Consider the following 17,686-nt stretch of genomic DNA (forward strand, 5'->3'; position numbering starts at 1 on the left):
ATTGAGCTCTGACTATTCTTTTAACTGTGTATTGATACAAACCTAAAACTACTCAAGGAGAGATGATTGGCCCATACAGAAGCAAGGTGGTGTCTTCAAGTTTTTTTGTTTTTGTTTTTTGTCATTCCTGGGGCATGAACTCAAAGCATGGGCACTGTCCCTGAGCTTCTTTTGCTCAAGGCTGGCACTCTGCCACTGGAGCCACAGCACCACTTCTGGCCTTCTCTGTTTATGTAGAACTAAGGAATCGAACCCAGGGCTTCATGCATGCTAGGCAAGCTCTCTACCACTAAGCCACATTCCTAGTCCAGTCATCAAGTTTTGACCTTCTAGTTTCAAAACTTTGTAAGTGGGTGGCTGTATCCCAGGTACTGCACACAGAATGCTCTTCACTTTGTACTCGGGGCCCTCAAAACATATTGTAATTCAAACTTAGAAAAGTTTGAACCAAGCACTGGTAGCCTAGGAGGCTGAGATCTGAGGATCAAGGTTCTAAACCCCTCTAGGCAGGAAAATCCGTGAAATTCTTATCTCCAACTAACCAGCCAAACTGTGGAAGTGGAAGTGTGACTCAAATGGTAGAGCTCCAACCCTGAGTGAAAATGCTAAGGAAGAGCACCTTGTCCCTGAGTTTGAGCCCTATTGGCAAAGAAAGAAAGAAAGAGAGAGAGAGAGAGAGAGAGAGAGAGAGAGAGAGAGAGAGAGAGAGAGAGAGAGAGAAAGAAAGAAAGAAAGAAAGAAAGAAAGAAAGAAAGAAAGAAAGAAAGAAAGAAAGAAAGAAAAAAGTTGGTCTGAAGGATATATGTGCTCAAAATGTTATCATTAGATACTATGCTGGAAATGAACATACAACTTCTCGGGGAAGGGGATCAGGAGAGAAAAAACTGGGAGAAAATGAGGGAAGGGGTTATACTCAAAAAGAAATGTACTCATTATCTCCACTTATATAACCCTAACCCCTCTGTACATCACCTTTACAATAAAAATTTCAAAGAAACAAAATGTTATAAGTTAAAGAATTTTTAAAGGTATCAATAATAATTTTTCCTTATAATATAATAATAATTTTTTTCCTTTCCCTTAAACAGTATCAATATCCTCTCAAAGGGAACCTAAGGGGAAATTTTCCTTCTAGCCTGTTACCAAGACTAAAGATTAAGATTAATGTTTATTGAGTGCTACAAAGAACCCATCACTTTTCAAAGTACTTAATCTGTGTTGATTCATTTAATCTGTGAGATGTTTTCAAGAGTAGATACCATAATTAACTCTGATTTATAGGTGGGAATGCTAAAACACATCAAGATTTGGCAATTTGTACAAACTACATAGCTAATAACATGTGGAACACAGATTATCCAGCTCCAAGGAGCAGTCTGTAAACCACCTTTATACACACTACAAAAACCTTGTTCTGCTCCTGTAAAAGCTAGCTTGACTCTGGCTCATTGATTTCTGTAAATCATGAAATTGATTTAAATTCATTGCTAGGAGGCTTAGAGCCAAATTCCTAGTCATGTAAGAGATCTTATGGCATAAATCTTACATTCAAACCTCAATCCTAACATTCAAACCTCAATCCTAACTTTTATCTTTTCTTTCATATTTACATTTTTCCTTTGTCCCATTATTCTGACTCACTTAAAAAGTGAGCCACTTAAAAAAATAATAATAACCCCAAAGGGTGGGGGAGAAGGAACAAGCACAGAATATTTAAGGCAGTGAAATACTTCCCTACTAAAGATCAGACACCCCATGCTAGTAGATACGTGTCATTATAAATGCATCCAGACCTACAGAGTATGTAACAGCAAGAGTGAAACTTCATGTAAACCACAGATTGAAAATGAGTATGGAGGTTCATCAACAGCACCAAATGGGGAGATGTACTTATAATGAAGACTGTACATGGCTAGGGGTAGTGTGTATGTGAGAAATCTCCCTACCTCCTGCTCAATTGTGCTGGGAACTTAAAAGTACTCTAAGAAAATGAAATCTTAAATTAAATGTCAATAATATGACAAGCCAGTTATATGCATGAGCAGAGATGACATTTTTTAATTAGCAAATATATGTAAGTAATTCATTTAAAAAGTCATAATGAGCCAGGCCCCAGTGGCTCATGCCTGTAATCCTAGGTACTCAGGAGGCTGAGGATTGAGGTTCAAAGCCAACCCAGGTGGGAAAGTCTGTGAGACTCTTATCTCCAATTAACGACAAAAAGCCAGAAATGGAGCTGTGGCTCAAGTGGTAGAATACTAGCCTTTAGTATAAAACCTCAGGAGCAGTGTCCTGGTCTAGAGTTCAAGCCCCAGACAGGCAAAAACAAACAAAACCGTAATCAGATTAGATATCTCAAGGATGCAAGATAATGCAAGTATGATTTAGCATTCGCATATATGCAAAGAGCGGAGAATGCTAGTACACTGCTATAATTTCAGCATTTTAGAGGCTGAGGAAGAAGGATGTGATTTTCAGTCTAGCCTAGCTACATAGTGAGTGTAAGGCCAGCCTGGGCTACCTAGTAAGAACTTGTCTTAAAATAAAAATGCAAAGAATGTAACTAAATATACCAATAAATAAGAAAAGTTATCTAATCATTTGAATTTCATGGGGAAAAAAATCCGAATGAAATATAGCATTTACCTGGTGTTGGCAGTTCATTCCTATAATCCTGGCTACTCAGGAAACTAAGATCTGCTGGTTTAAAGCCCAGAAAAGACTGCAACTGCATCCCCAATTGACCAGCAAAATGTCAAACTGGAGGCATGGCTCAAGTGGTAGAGCAGCTAAGCCCATGAGCAAGAAAGCTAAGCAAAGTGTGAGGTCCAGCCCCTCCCCCAAAGAAAAAGACATCATATTTATTTCTGACCCCCCCAAAATATTCACCAACTTGGAATAGAGGTCACTCCCTTAATGTAATAAAATATCTTAAAAGATATACTTGCAACAAACAACATACTAATGGTGAAGTATTGGAAACATTCTGATGGAGATCAAGAGCAGGAAAAGTGTTTCCATTACCATCCTTCTTGTTTAACAGTGTACTGTGTTTGTTCAATAGAGAAGAAAAATGAATTTCCTAATATGAGCTTTTATGTAGCAAAAATTCTACACCTAAATTTTTAGAATTCTAAGAAACAATATGCACAAATAAATTGATTCTACATTTGAGGCAAAGCAAATAAGAACAAAAACTTTAGAGGTATCCTTAATAATATCATTTAAAAAAATGACTTAATGGGGAAAGATACTTCTAAAAATGTAAATCAAAGCCAGGTGCTAGTGGCTCATGTCATAATCCTAGCTACTCAGAAGGCTTAGATGTGAGGTTCTTAGTTCAAAGTTGTCAGATTAGGCAAAACTTTGAGACTCTTATCCCCAATTAATCAGAACCAGAGTTGTGGTTCAAGTAGTAGAATACCAGCCGTCAACAACAACAACAAAAAAAACCACAGGGATAGCACACAGGCGCTGAATTCAAGCCTTAGAACCGACACACAAAAAAATGTTAATCAGAGTAGAGCTATATTTTATTCATGTACTGGAAATTTCAGTCATAGAAAGATATCATTTTTTTCCAAATTGAGGCCATCTCAATAAAATTCCAACCTTTGTTTGCAGAAACTGAAAGCTGATTTTAAAATATGTATAAAAATACCAAAGACCAAAAAGAGACAAAATACTACTGAGGAAGGAAGGTAACTTATTCTGCCAGAGCAGCACAGTACTGTATGCATATAAGGTTGGGAACAGATTTTTGTCCATTTGCGGTGTGGGGGGGGGGGGCGGTTACTGGGATTCGAACCCAAGACTTGCTAGGCAAGCGCTTTGCCACTGAGCTACATCCCAGTCCTGGAAACAGGTTTTTTGTTTGTTTATGGGGTTTGTCAGGGATATTGCTGACAGGCCATCTTTTTTTCTGACTATGGTTTGAATTTCTCATAGGAACTTTTTGAGAACTCAGTTTTCACATCTGTAGTCTATCTGGCCCATTTTCCACATTCCATATTCTGCCTAGCCTTGGCATTTCTCAGTCAGCCGTCTTTCCTTAAATGGGCTTCCTCCTGAAGCAGCACATGTAGTATAATTGAGGAAGGCCTCAAACACACTTTTAAACATCATCATACATTTCTAGATTCTTCTGTTGATTAAGATATTTCACAATTTCTTTTACAAAACAGAAAACAGTTCAAAAGATATAACTCTTTCAGCAGACTTCTGTCCTTATCATTGGAATAAATACCTAAAGTTACCTATCTTAAGAATGGTAATTTTTTAAAGGGCAGCATTTATCTATACCTGAACCCCTTATTGGAGGTTTTATTATATATGTGATTATATAAATTGCCTGCACTCCTTTCTGAATCAAGGTGAAGCTTAAATGAACCAATAACCAGAGGAGAAGATGGTAGTGGGCCTGGGGAACAGATCTGGTGCCCATAAGGTATTTTTCTCCAGCAGGAACTCAGGTTAGATTCCCATCAAGGACAGGCACAAACATGGCAGGGCTGTTAATTCAGATTCCAGAGCTGTAGCCTTCCACAGAAACCAAAGAAAGGAACCAGGAACTCTTTTCACCTTCAACCTGTGAATACCCTTCCGGCTTGCTTGCCAGCCCAGAGTAGGAAGCCAGCTGATCTCTGCTTCCTCCCCAATCCCAGTTCACTGCAGCCTTTTCCTGTGTGCTGGTGATTCAGTACAGGTTTCTCTTGATGAAAGGGCAGTGAGTTCAAAACCACTGATAGCCATCAGTAGAAAGACTACAGCACCTATCATAAACATCCATAAACATCCGAAGAGATACTTCCTTTTGGCAGATGCTTTGCATTGTTTGGAAACAAATGTTGTTGACTGGATTTAGGAGAAAATAAATCTCTCCTTTTACAAAGACCAGACAAAAAGCAAGGTGAATAGCCTTTGTCCTTTACTTCATATAGTCCCAGGGGCAGCCCTGGCCTAAGGCTCAGTCACTGTCCAGGTTCACTGTCTTGCAGATGTCTGTAAAGCTCTCTCCACCCAGATTTAGCAGGGTCCTTCCCAGAACCGAGACAAGAACAGTTACCCTCTCTATATGCCTGTCTTCATCTTTCCCCATCCATCCATGTCTTGTGAATCTTTCTCTCAGAAACTAGTGTGGTGACTTGGTATTTGTAATGGACACTACTCTCAGAGACTGGACCTCTCTCAGAGATTAGGTGCACCTCAATCTTTTTGTTGTTATCGGTGGTGGTGGTGATCATAAGGCTTGAACTTGAGGCCTGGGCACTGTCCCTGAGAGAATCTGCTCAAGGCTAGTGTTCTACCACTTGAAGCCACAGCACTTCTTCCCATTTTCTGGTGGTTCTTTGGAGATAAGAGTCTCAAGGGGACTTTCCTGCCCAGGCTGGGTTTGAACCGGCATCCTCAGATCTCAGCCTCCTGAGTAGCTAGGATTACAGGTGTGAGCCACTGTATCCAACCTCACCCCACTCATTTTTTACTCAAGGGAAAAGCAGGGGTCTAGATTGGCAAAGAGACATGTCCAAAGCCACACAGTGAACTCAAGGAGGAATCTTTAGTCTTCTGACTCTCATTCCTATTTCCTGCTAGAGAAGTTTCAGGAACAGCTATACTGTATCCTAATTCCTAGACTCCTGGAGTCTGTACCTCTGCCCTGACAGAAACAAAATGAGCTAATTAAATGCTTGCCACTAGCTTATTTTGGAAACTTCACGGAGTGTGTGAGAGCCTGAATGAATTTCAGGCCACTATTGATTACTTCAAAGGCAGAGGAACTCACCCAAGCATAGGGAGAAGGTGAGGAAGCTGAACCCGTGGCTGAGGGTTATTAATATTGTAATGCTTTTGCTTATTGGTGCAGAAAAACAACTCTTGGCTGTATAAGGGATGAAAGCTTTAAAGCTATAATAGAAGAGAGCAAATAGAATCCTTCAAGGTTGAAGAAGAGTCCAACCAAATGTGCCATCTAATTGCTTTGGAATAACCAAGATCACCCTGCTTACTGTGGGAAAAAGAAAATCAATAGATTATATTTAGAGGAAACTAAAGGCACAATTGGGTCATTCTCTGTGTGGCTAGTAGAAAGTGGTGCTAGTAGAAAGTACCCAGAGGGGCAGCAATTAAAGAGAAGACAGTCCACGCTGCCTAAAGTAAACTCAATAGCTTTTCAATATAAGAGTTCCTTGCAAATTTAGAGGCTTCTCATGAAGCCTCATAAGGGAATTCCTCCTAAAATGAGATCCATCAACTGGTAAAGTTGATAAGATTTTCAGATAACAATCACAGAGATATCTAGGATCCAAATTAAATTTCTCTCATTTAAAAAAAAATACTCTTTTCAAAGGAGGAGGCTGCAATGCTTGATAAGAAATGTACGCATTATCCTGCCCATGTAATTGTAACCCCTCTGTACAGTATGTTCACAAAAAAATAAAATAAAATAAAATGAAAAAAAATACTCTTTTAGACTTAGCATGTTTGGTTTTAAAAAACTTTTCTTATCCAAACTCAAATGACACTGCTTAATCACATGGTAAAAATCACCTCAGGGAACATAGGATGGGCAATCAGGGCCTTAGATAATCACAGGACTGATCAGACCAAACATATATGGGCACATCTAGCCTCAAACTGCAGCCGTGCCAATTCATTACGTTTGTATTCACATTTAATATTTAGGACATCGATGATGTCTGTGATAGTCACAATATAGGATTCAGGTGGTTATTAAAGCAATATTGTTTCACCAAGCTCTTTCCAACACAGTGTCAAACACAAATGGTTGTACAAATGTTTTTCAATTAAGTAAGAGAGACATTTTCTGCCATGTGGATTTTTAGGAATAGGATTGGCTCATTCTCTGTAAGAAAATAGGTTTTATGCTCTTTATGCAATCATCGTGTTCTAGGAAGAAAGTGTCACCTGATTCGTGTATCATTGTAAACTATGCCATGACATAGCTTACTCTTCCCCTTTGGCCCTTCGGTTCAATGAATGGGTCATCAAATCCCAAACCCCTCACTCTGGTGGTTTCTCAACTTTCTTGTGTCCTTTGGCTATTAGCCACAGCCTCCTTTGGCTCTGGCTATTGGTATATCTGCCCCTCTCAAGCTTCATTTGCTTCCACCTGTCTCCACAGGGTGCTGCCGCTCTTTTGGGTTTTACAACTCTTCAGTCATCATCCTCATGCCCCCTTTCAAGACCTCAGCCTACCCTCCAGTTTCACATCTATACCCTTCATCATCCTGGGCTCTGGTCCAGCTGGATATCTCCTCCATAAATATATCTGCTTCCTCCTTTCTCTATACAATAGGCTGTCTGAAATAACTCTGCCTTGCTCTTTTACTAGGAAAAATTCTACTTATCCATCCATATCCATCTCCCCGCTACTTCTTGAAATCTCTCTCTCTCCTCAGACAGACCTGTCTACTCTTTTCTGCATTTCTGTTGCTTTCTAGAACAGTTTTGTTTGATTGCATATTTGTCATCCTGAGCACACTGATGGTGTATGTGTGGGCAGGGCACTTCCTGGACTTACCTGCCCATCCTCTGTGCTTCTCTGCATGTCCCTTACAGGAGCTCCATGCATCTGCACTGAAAGGATCAGCTCTAGTGGGTTTCCAGAAGAATGACACTCTTCCAAGAGTAGAGGTCATGTTTCTTAGCGGTTACCAAATACTCTTCCTGAACGATGTCTCAGGGCAGTGAATGTGACATCTGTGCTCACTTACTTTCCAAAAGTTGTGTTCACAGCATTCCCAAATTGCCCACATCTAGAGTATTTGGGGCCATCTGGGACTCTCAGTGCAGAGCTCACGTGTGGTCACCATCAGTGTGCTCTGTCCATGCCATCTGATTACCTACGGCGGGATTCTTCTGACTACAAGGACTCTCACTGGACAGTTGGGCTACACTGGCCAGGGAAACGTCTCCTTGCCAAAATACACTTTATGACTTATACCACAAGACCTGTATTTTAATCAGATCATCCCACCCTTCATTCTGTGAATTTCAAGAAAATCCAAAGCCGGCAATTTTAAATGGCACAAGAACAACAGAGGAAAAGCTTAATTGCATTTGTACAGATTTCTGAGGGATTTTTTTTCAACCCCAAAGGGGGTTGGATGATCAAGGACAAATAGAAGGAAGGTTATTTGATAATATTCATTCTGACATTTGGCATACTTTGCTATTTCTTCTCCTTGGCTAGGTCTAGCTTGTTAGTTTCTTGGCTCACATTCCTCCCTGACTTCCAATTCCTCCACATTCTTTGCTCTGTGTTAATGGGTAACAGAGCATGTACTGTAAATTAGCATTTATAAAAATCAATTACACTGCTTTGTAAGACAGCGCAGAAACTTAAGATTGTCTTCACCAGATCATTTGTATTTATCTGTTAATTATAAACCTTAATTGTCTCTTTTTATCATATTAATTTGCACAAATTGTACAACTTCGGAGTTTAGCAATTTTCAAGCCCTTGAAAATACAATTACTCTCTTACCATTCTTTTCAGAAACATGGTATTCATTAATGATTAGGTTGGTAAGAATTAGCAGTTCTGATAATTGGCCTTGGCTTCTCCTTGGATTTTCTTTTCAGTTCTTTTTTTTTTTTTTTAATTTCCCTACAGAAGTCCTGGCTCCCACAATTACACATGTCAGGGGTATCTGCCTGTGCTCAAGTTCTGTTTTAATTGGACACCATGATTCACAAGATTTCATATCTTTCAAAGTGTTCAGAGTAGAAAACAGTTCAGTGCCAGGGAACTGATTCCAAACTACATTTATCTTTTCTGTCCAGCAGAACTGGAGACTTGCTCACAAGTGTTGTCTATTTGCCATAACTCTTGACTTGAGAAGACTTAGATACAAGGGAAGGAAAAAGCTGCCCAAGCTCTAGTCCTATCTGGAAATCGGTTACAGATTAGTTGGACACCATGCAAGCTAGTTAGCAAGCACACTTCACCAGGGGCTCTTGGGCCACCATTAGCTGACGTTCCATTCCTGCTCAATGTCATATATCACACGGGCTGTGTCCAAAGACCAGACCAGATTTGTTCTTTCAACATGATGCACAAATCTGGATCCACATTGAAGAGCATTCCCCTGACCAACTTGGGACCAGGAAGCTTCCAGGAAAGTTTCTGGGGTTTGGGCAGTTTTCAGAAACCTTGCATCCAACTTCTGACAGACAATCCAGTCCATACGCTCCATCCCCAAGGCTGAAGACCTCAGGAGCAATGAGGAGGAAGTCATCCTTGCTGCCCAGATGAGGATCGCATTCTTTCCCATTTGGGAGACCCAGCTGTGTTCCCCCAAATAGTAGGATATACACAGTAGGGATGAGCCACATGTTGGTGTCTCACAGCTGTAATCCTAGCAACTCAGGAGGCTGAAATTTGAAGATTGTGGTTCAAAGCCCAGCCTGGAAGAAATGTCCATGAGACTTTTATCTCCAATTAACCAGCAAAAAGCTGGAAGTGGAAAGCGTGGCTCAAGTGGTAGAGTATCACTCGAGTGAATAAGCCGAGCCAGATCATGGAGCTCTGAGTTCAGGCTGCAGTGCTGGAATGTATTGGGGGGAGGGGTGCAGGGATAGAAGGAACCACAACTGAAGATTGTGAGCTGTTATTTTTTAGGGATTTTGTTCATTTTATTGGGTGGGGAAGGATGTTGAATTAAGGCTGGCTGGCCAGAAGGCACATGGAAGGAAAATACCTGCTTTACTTGGGTTGTTTGTATGAGATGGCCCTTACTATGTTGCCTACAGTATAAACTCTTGGTCTCCAGTGATGCTTTCTGCCCAGCTTCCTAAGGAGCTGGAACTACAGGTTCATACCACTGTGCTGGCTGAAGAAGAACTCAATTATGAGTTGTTGTTTTATCAGGCAAAAAGACCGTACTGTATGTGTGCAACTACAGTGGCTTTCTGAAACTCTTCAGATCAGGGTACTTGGAAGGAAAGCTGTGCATTCCCACATCTAAAGCACCTGTCAGCACATCAGTGAACCCATTACCTGTGGCCTAGTTCCTCAAGTGCCGCTTATACCAATCAGTTCATGCCACAGAAATGTGACCAGGTTACCTACAGACAATGCTCCCATCCTAGTTTCCACCCCATGGGAATTACAGTCCGTCTTGCCAGTACCTAGTCACGTACATTAAATCCTGTGACAAAGTAGGATCCTATTCTTTGGAATTGACAGATGATGACCTGTTATTTAGCCAGGGGTGAGTTGGCACTGTCCCTGAGCTTCTTTTGCTTAAGGCTAGCTCTCTACCACTTGAACCACAGTGTTACTTCCAGCTTTTTTTGAGTAGTTTATGAGGAGATAAGAGTCTCATGTACTTTCCTTCCTGGGCTGGCTTTGAACTGATCCTCAGATCTCAGCCTCCTGAGTAGCTAGGACTACAGCTGTAAGTCACCAGCACCTGGCTTTTTGTTTTCTTTTGAAATAGGGTTTCATATGTAGCTCTTCTGGGCCTCAAACTCAGCCTCCTGAATGCTAGAATGACAGGTACACAACATCACACCCAGACACTCACTTTTCTACCTCAAGACCCAATGTGCATCATCAGCCAGATCTGTGAACCACCTTCAGAGCTACTGCCTTTTTCTTTCACCCATCTTCCCTGATAGGTGCTATCTTATCTCCTGCAGCTCAGGCATCACCCACCTTCAGCAAAGCACAGATCCTACTTGGGTCATCTGATGACATCAGTTTAGCTGCTGACCACAGGTTAATAAAAATGCAGCTATCAGCTGTCACTGAGATCCAGAAAAGAAAAGGCTATGTCGCCTTGTTCCACATGGTCAGGATGAAGCTGAGTGCCACAGTCTCAAACAGGTGAAAGGAACAGAAGAAAGAATGTGAACTCTGCCTTGGATTAGTCTATGGCAAGTTTGCAGAAGTCCATTTATGAGAATTAGGAAGAAGCGACCCTTCTCAGCTGTCAAGCAGCTGTCAAGAAGCTGTTATGACACAAACACTGCATCTTCTCATTCACTGTAGAGGCTGGGAAAGTCAGTCTCATGGAAATAGACATAGAACAGAGGTAGGGGGGAAAGGGATAGAGTACAAGCACCAAGTGGCTGACTCCTGTAATCCCAGGTACTCAAGAGGCTGAGATCTGAGATTCAAAAAAAGCTCAAAGTCATCCCAAGCAGATTGATCTGAGAGACTCATCTCCAATTAGCCAGCAAAAATCTAGAAGTAGTGCTGTGCCTCAAGTGGTTGAGCATCAGCCTTGAGCAAAACAGATAAGTAAGAGTACGAGTCCTTGAGTTCAAGTCCAAGTTCCAGCAAAAAAAAAAAAGTAAAAGGGGGGTAGATAATTGGGTACAAAATTACAATTGAAAAAGAGTAAAATAATCTACTGTGCTATAGTATAGAAGGGTGAGTATGCCAACAATGTCATATAGATCTCAAAGAAGCTAGAAGAAAAGATGGATCTTCTTAGTAATACTCAGTTTTAACTCTGGACTTTGTGCTTCCTAGATAGGTATTATTCTACTTGAGTCATGCCTCTTTCTGCTTTTATTATTTTTCAAATAGAGACATTCTTTTAGCCTGGACTAGGATCCTCCTATTTACACTTCCCATGTAGGTGGGATGACAGGTATGTGCCATTTATTGGTTGACATGAGCCTTCGTGAATTTTTTTTTTTTTTGCCCAGGTTAGCTTTGAACCATGATCCTCCCAATCTGTGCTTCCCACCTAGTTAGGATTACAGGTATAGGTCACTGCACTTGGCTAAGGGAAAGATTTTTGAACATTCCAAATACCAAGAAAAAAAAATCAGTATTTGCTAATCACTCTGATTTGACCATTGTATGTTGCATACATGTATTAAAACACTATAATATGCACTGTAAATATATATAATTACCTAACAGTTAAAACTGAAAATAAGTGATCATAAAAGGCGCATCCAATTCGATCTGTTAATCTTTTCTATGTGTACAATTATCTCATTTCTAAATAAACACTTCAACTTATTGCTAAGGAAAAAAGGTGTAGTCAATGAACCCTGATGCAATGCACAGAAGATACATGAGAATGGTGACTAGTGAGCTCTCCAATTGGTACTGAGCTTGGAGTCTCATTCAATCCTCACATTTAACCCTAAGTATTATTATCATCCTATTTTGATGTGGCAAATTATGACACTGAGCCTAAGTAATCTGCCCAGGCCACAAACTGTGCGGTAGAAGGGCCAGGATTGGAAGGAAGAGAATCTGAGCTTGTGACCTTTATGCTCTATGGCAGTGGGAATATAACATCCTGTGTGATTTGAATGGTTACTGAAATAAATGGTGTTATCTCGGGCAGACTGCCTAGAAGCAGGGGCCTGAAGTACCTGTGATCTGTGGAAAGGCACTCTTTCCAGGAAAAACCTGTAAGCCAGTGAGGAAAGCAAGAGAAGGAAAGAGAAGATACTCAGCAAGAATGTGATCTCAGGTAACATCTGGAAACTCCACGAGGTTCTGGAGTGGTAGTATTGTTCCAGGGGGAGGCAAAGGGCAGTCTCTAACCTCTTTCCTCCCAAAATTCATTCAGCCACTGACCAGAGAGCTGCATGGCTGAACCTTCTGTGTGTCCTCCAGAGAGATGGCTACTGAGAAGATGATAGATGTGAGCTACCAGGGCAGGTAATGGCCTGCCAGCCTCTGAAGTTCAGACACAACTGCAAGTGAGGGGGTAGGCAGGCCGGACACCAAGAGCCTCTACTGCAGACACCAGAGCAAGATACAATCCTATTTGGTTTAAAAGTGTCATTTTGTATCAAGCCTATAAAGTTAGAATGCAATCATCACCCAACATGTAACACATATAAGGTGTTTGCCACTCTCTAAGAAGATCAAATCACATCACCTACTGTTCAGAACCTTATAGGCTCCCTTTCCCTCCCATGAAGGTCATTTCTAAGGTGAACATGATGAGCAGTCTTCAAATCACCTTTTTGAATCAGTCTCCTTTTCCACGTCAACCCTTCAGATACCCTCTGTTGCAATCTCCACTTGGAGAATGCTTCCCAAATAGCCCTGAAGAAACACTCTCTCAGAGGCCACAGTTTGGGCATACTGCAATGTTCCTCCTCTGGAAGAGCATGCTTTGTTTTATTATAGTAGACGATCACAATAAATAATTTTGCCATAAGAAACACACTTCCTCTTTATGACAATTTTGACAGCCAATTGTTTAAGCCTGAGAGAAGGAGTCCAGAAATAATTTACAGAGGAAACTTGGCTCAGGTGTCTTTCCCCAGATGTTCCTAGCATCCTGAGACCATCCAGAGAGGTGATTTACACACCCAACCACATACAGAATGGAATTTAAGTGGGCTTTGTGTTTCCACAGGGTATCCAAATATGAGTGCTTGCCATCTGGTCTGCTCAGATGGCTGTTTCTGGTGTCTGTCCCAGTGTCTGGGTTTGCTTCCTTTAAACCACGCATATTTATGGAATTTGAGCACTGCACTAGGCACAAAGGATGCAAAGGTGGAAAGTTGTTTTCTGCAGCTCTTCCCATTCCCTGAGCTTTTTCACTCAAGGCTGTCAGTCTACTACTGGAGCCATAGCTCCACTTCTGCCTTTTTAAATAATTCATTAGACTCAGAGACTCTTGCCTGGGCTGGCTTTGAACCATGATCCTCAGATCTTAGCCTTCTGAGTAGCTAGGATTACAGGTGTGAGCCACTAACACCTAGTGTAACAGGATGTTATAATTCAAAGAGAACATTGTAAACCAAAAGGTACAGTTATCCTTCTCCTCATCTAATCCTGCATTTCCAAAGGAGTATAAAGAGCAAAAGCAGACTGGAATATGTGCTTGATAGGCCAGAATTGAGCAGGAAAGCAGACAACTTCTTTGGAAATACTATCAGGCCACGTCTGGACTGAAGCAGCTGGTCAAAGGCCTCAAGTACTGCACCTGCTAGAGCCTGAAGGGTTAGACACCAACAGGTTTCTGGACAGAAAATTTATTCCTGAAGCTCGGCTCTGGCTGCTAGCCAGTCAGCTCTTTTCTCTTCATTAATGATGATAAAAGCTTTGACTTTAAAAATGCCTTCAAACTGTTGACTAAAATTATTTATATCATTCTGGCTAGCCTTGTCCTTTTTCATCCTTATTCCATCCTACCTCTCCCTGAATCTGAAAAAAAAAAAGACTGAAAGAGTTTATTGGAAATGTCTTGTAATTTATTCAGTGATGGAACGATTTCCCAAGAATATAAACAAAGGGAACGGCCTGTAGGTGCTGTTAAATCAAGCTGGTAGGAGAGAAGACATAAATATTCCCTCTAGCCTTTGGGCAAACTGAAAAAGGAGATAATCTCTCAGGATTTCTTCTGATGAGATTAATACCCAAGATTTCCTAGTGGGCTTTGTTATACTTTTAAAGGTAAGAAAAAACTCCGTTCAGGGCTCCCCCAGAGAGGCCCATAGTGACCAAAGACTACTAGTTAACCACCTGCTAGGGCCAGGGAGACAGAACTGGCAGACAGAACTTCCACATTACATCCCTGGCCAGCCAGGGATGAATTTCCCCTGACCTGTCATCCATCCTCCTGGCCCCAGGTCTGCCCCTCATCCTGCTGACCACAGAACTGCAAATAATTCTTAGTCAATAGGGAAACAATGGATGCTTCTAGTTTTTTTTCATCTTTTTTCCATGGTGTTCAGGCTACTCTGTCTTTGGAATCATTCGGCCATTCCACTATCTGGGGTCAAAGTTGAGCCTTAGGCATCAGCTTTCCAGTCCTTTTCTTCTCACTTGAGGGACTTTGGGTTGAAATGCTAGAATGCAGAGGTCAAAATTATTAACATTGTCAAAGATGCCTTTCTCAGAGGGAGAGCTGGGGTTGGAGCTGCTTTACAGAGTTCAGCAAGGCTGATCAGAGAGGCTGGTGTTATTTGACCTCTATTTCTCTAACTCAGAACATGGAGAGGTTTTTGGGTTGTTTTTTTTTTTTTAACTAAACCTAAATGTTTTTTTAGTATAAAATTTCTAAAATAAAATAAAATATGACTAATTAGTAAGGGAAGTGGCAGTCACCACATGTTCCCACCACAATTCTCAGGATAGGAGATCAAACCTATATTCCCACCTCAAATCTACCATGCTTTTCCCCAAAAGAATTACTAGAAATGTTACCCTATTCTAATCATACCAACCAAAAATGTTTCTATTTTCACTTTTCCTGTTTCTCATTAATATACATGCAGATCAATTAAGCCACTTTATTTTATTTTCTTCTCTTTGTCTACTGCCCCTCCCCCACTTACCCTACAGTACTAGGGTTTGAACTCAGGCAGATGCTCTACCACTTGAGCCAGTTCATCAGCCCTTTTTGTATTGACAGACTCTCACTTTATGTCTGAGCCATCCTGGATTGTGATCCTCCTATTTGCACTTCCCTTTGTCACACAGATGACAAGTCCACACCACCACACACAGTCATTTGTTGAAGTCTGCAAAATAAAAAAAAAAAATTTTTTTTTGGCATGGGATGAAGTGCAGAGGGAGGCTGGCCTCCACCTATGATTTCTCCAATCTCTGCCTCCCAAGTTGCTTAGATTATAGGTTTGAGTCACCACACACAAACACTACTTTCTTTGACGAGTGTTCAGTCTCTTTGGGAGTTGAGCTATGTTTTCCCTCATAGATATCTTTTTGCTGAGTACAAGAAGCAAGAGTAACAGGCCAGGCTCAGGCCTCGAACTTTCTAGACCAGCAAGAAATCCTAGGGGCATAGATAGCAATCTCTTTGAAACTTGATTTTCCTAAAATAAAAAGAAGGCAAAAGACCTCTCTAAACCCCAGCTCTCCAGGGCCAGTGATTTATAAGCAGGATCAGGTTCAGTCCTCTTCCTGATGGGGCCCTTTGTCCTCCTCCATGTCAAAAGGGTCATGAGGGCAGGAAGCCCAACTTCCACTTGGAGCAAGCCTAGGAACTGACGCACTCAGCCTGGAGGCCAGAGCTTGTATTTCATTTATACTTGACCTGTTCTTCCTCCACTCCCACACATTTTCCTACTTTTCTTTTGCTGCTACGATTCCAGAGAGACAGAACTCAAAGTTTCAGGAGACCAGATTTTTAAAATAAGTTTAAAAAAAAAAAAGGCAAACACAGATGACCACAGATCCTTGGCATCCTTCCAGTTGTTGCAGCTTGAGGCAATCACAGCCAGTATCAGGGCGCGGGGGTGACTTGCAAAACATCAATCTGTCAGCAGGCATGAAGAGCTGCAGTTAAATGGTAAAGGGACACATGCAGAGACTGTGTTAACAAGAAATTCCAAGTTCAGAAAGCAAACCCTTACAGGTGCAAGATAATGATCTTCCAAAGTAAAATGATAATAATAAAGAATCTGAAAAAGAATGTTGAAAAATAAAGGTATTGTCAAGTTTCTGATCCCCAAAATGTGTATCGAGTGCCTATTAGTGCAAAGACTGCACTGGGCCGTGACCAGTCTATCACCCCAAGACCTGAGCTTAGTCAGTACAGGAAGGTGGAAGTATTTGATCTAATGAGGATACAGGTTGAAGGTGGCTGGTAGAATCCAGAATTTCAGAGCTTATAAGGGACTTCAGAAAAGACCAAAATCTTGGGGCTAGAGACATGGCTCAAGTCGTAGAGTGCTTGGTCTAGCAAGTACAAAATCCTGAATGCAACCCTTAAGACTACCCAAAGAAAGACAAAGGAAGATCAGAAGGAGGTGATGGAAAAAAGAAGGGAAGGAAGGATAGAGGGAGGTACGTAGGGAGGAAGGGAGGAAGGGAGGGAGAGAAGAAGGGAAGGAGGGAGGGAGGCCCAAGCAGGCCCAAAGAGAAGAAATATATTATCTAAGGCCGGTCATATGGTTCCAAAACCAGAACTAAAACACAAGGTCCAACATAGTATTCTTTCTCTGCTACTTCATCTCTGGAGGACAGCAGAATCTTGGCAATCTCAGAGTCACAAGGAGAGCAACAGGTGCAGGTAGCATTGGGACTGTCATATCTTGGCTTGCTATGAAGAAAAACTGCCTGTAACAACTGCTTCAGTCACCAGAAAACAAAACCTCAAGAAGAGTCAATATATTAAAAAAAAAAAAAAAAAAAGCCTTTGTCACTCTAAGGCACAGGACAAGAGACAAGAACTATTTGTCCTTGGAGCTAGCCTCCTCAAGAAGCATGTGTCACCATCATCCACTGCCTGTGCGGCACTCTCTTGACAGTCAAGTGCAACGGAAATAATGCTAGCTAACCTCCTGTGTCACTTTTCACCCTTAGCACTCTCACTCTTGGACAGCATCTTTTCAGAATGTGGCCACTGAGCTTTGCTTTGAGAAACCTACATCTCATGAGAGAATGTCTGTGCAGGCACTTCTGTGGGTCAAACCCAGCTAGGTCTGCAGCCAGCAACCACCAGCAATTACCAGCCATCCAATGAATCTTTTGGATACCCAGTCTCTTTCACCCCCAAATGACCACAGCGCTTCCCACCATCTCTACAGCAGCCATAAAGAGAAGTCCCCAGTGAGGACTGCCCAGCCACACACAGCCAATCCAACAAACATGAGAGAATAGTTGAGTCTCAAGCCACCAACAGCCCAATGGTTTGTTCCACAAGAAATAACATACAACAAGACAGTCAAAGAAATTCTCAAAGAGGTGTGTGTGTGTGTGTGTGTG

General features: G+C 41.5%; 2 long non-coding RNA genes across 2 annotated transcripts in view; one reads left to right on the forward strand and one right to left on the reverse strand.

Annotated features, from left to right (window-relative positions):
- Positions 1–17,686, forward strand: part of LOC138830052 (uncharacterized) — a 92,458-nt gene that overhangs the window by 15,838 nt on the left and 58,934 nt on the right. The gene's annotated exons all lie outside the window — the stretch shown is intronic.
- LOC138830063 (uncharacterized) overlaps positions 16,111–17,686 on the reverse strand; it is an 82,054-nt gene continuing 80,478 nt past the window's right edge. Inside the window, exon 7 of the long non-coding RNA XR_011372851.1 lies at positions 16,111–16,255. This is a non-coding gene — a long non-coding RNA (uncharacterized lncRNA). The remainder of the gene's footprint in view (positions 16,256–17,686) is intronic.

Source organism: Dipodomys merriami, unplaced genomic scaffold (assembly GCF_024711535.1).
Source record: "Dipodomys merriami isolate MVZ:Mamm:240054 unplaced genomic scaffold, mDipMer1.0.p SCAF_1, whole genome shotgun sequence".
Taxonomy (NCBI): domain Eukaryota; kingdom Metazoa; phylum Chordata; class Mammalia; order Rodentia; family Heteromyidae; genus Dipodomys; species Dipodomys merriami.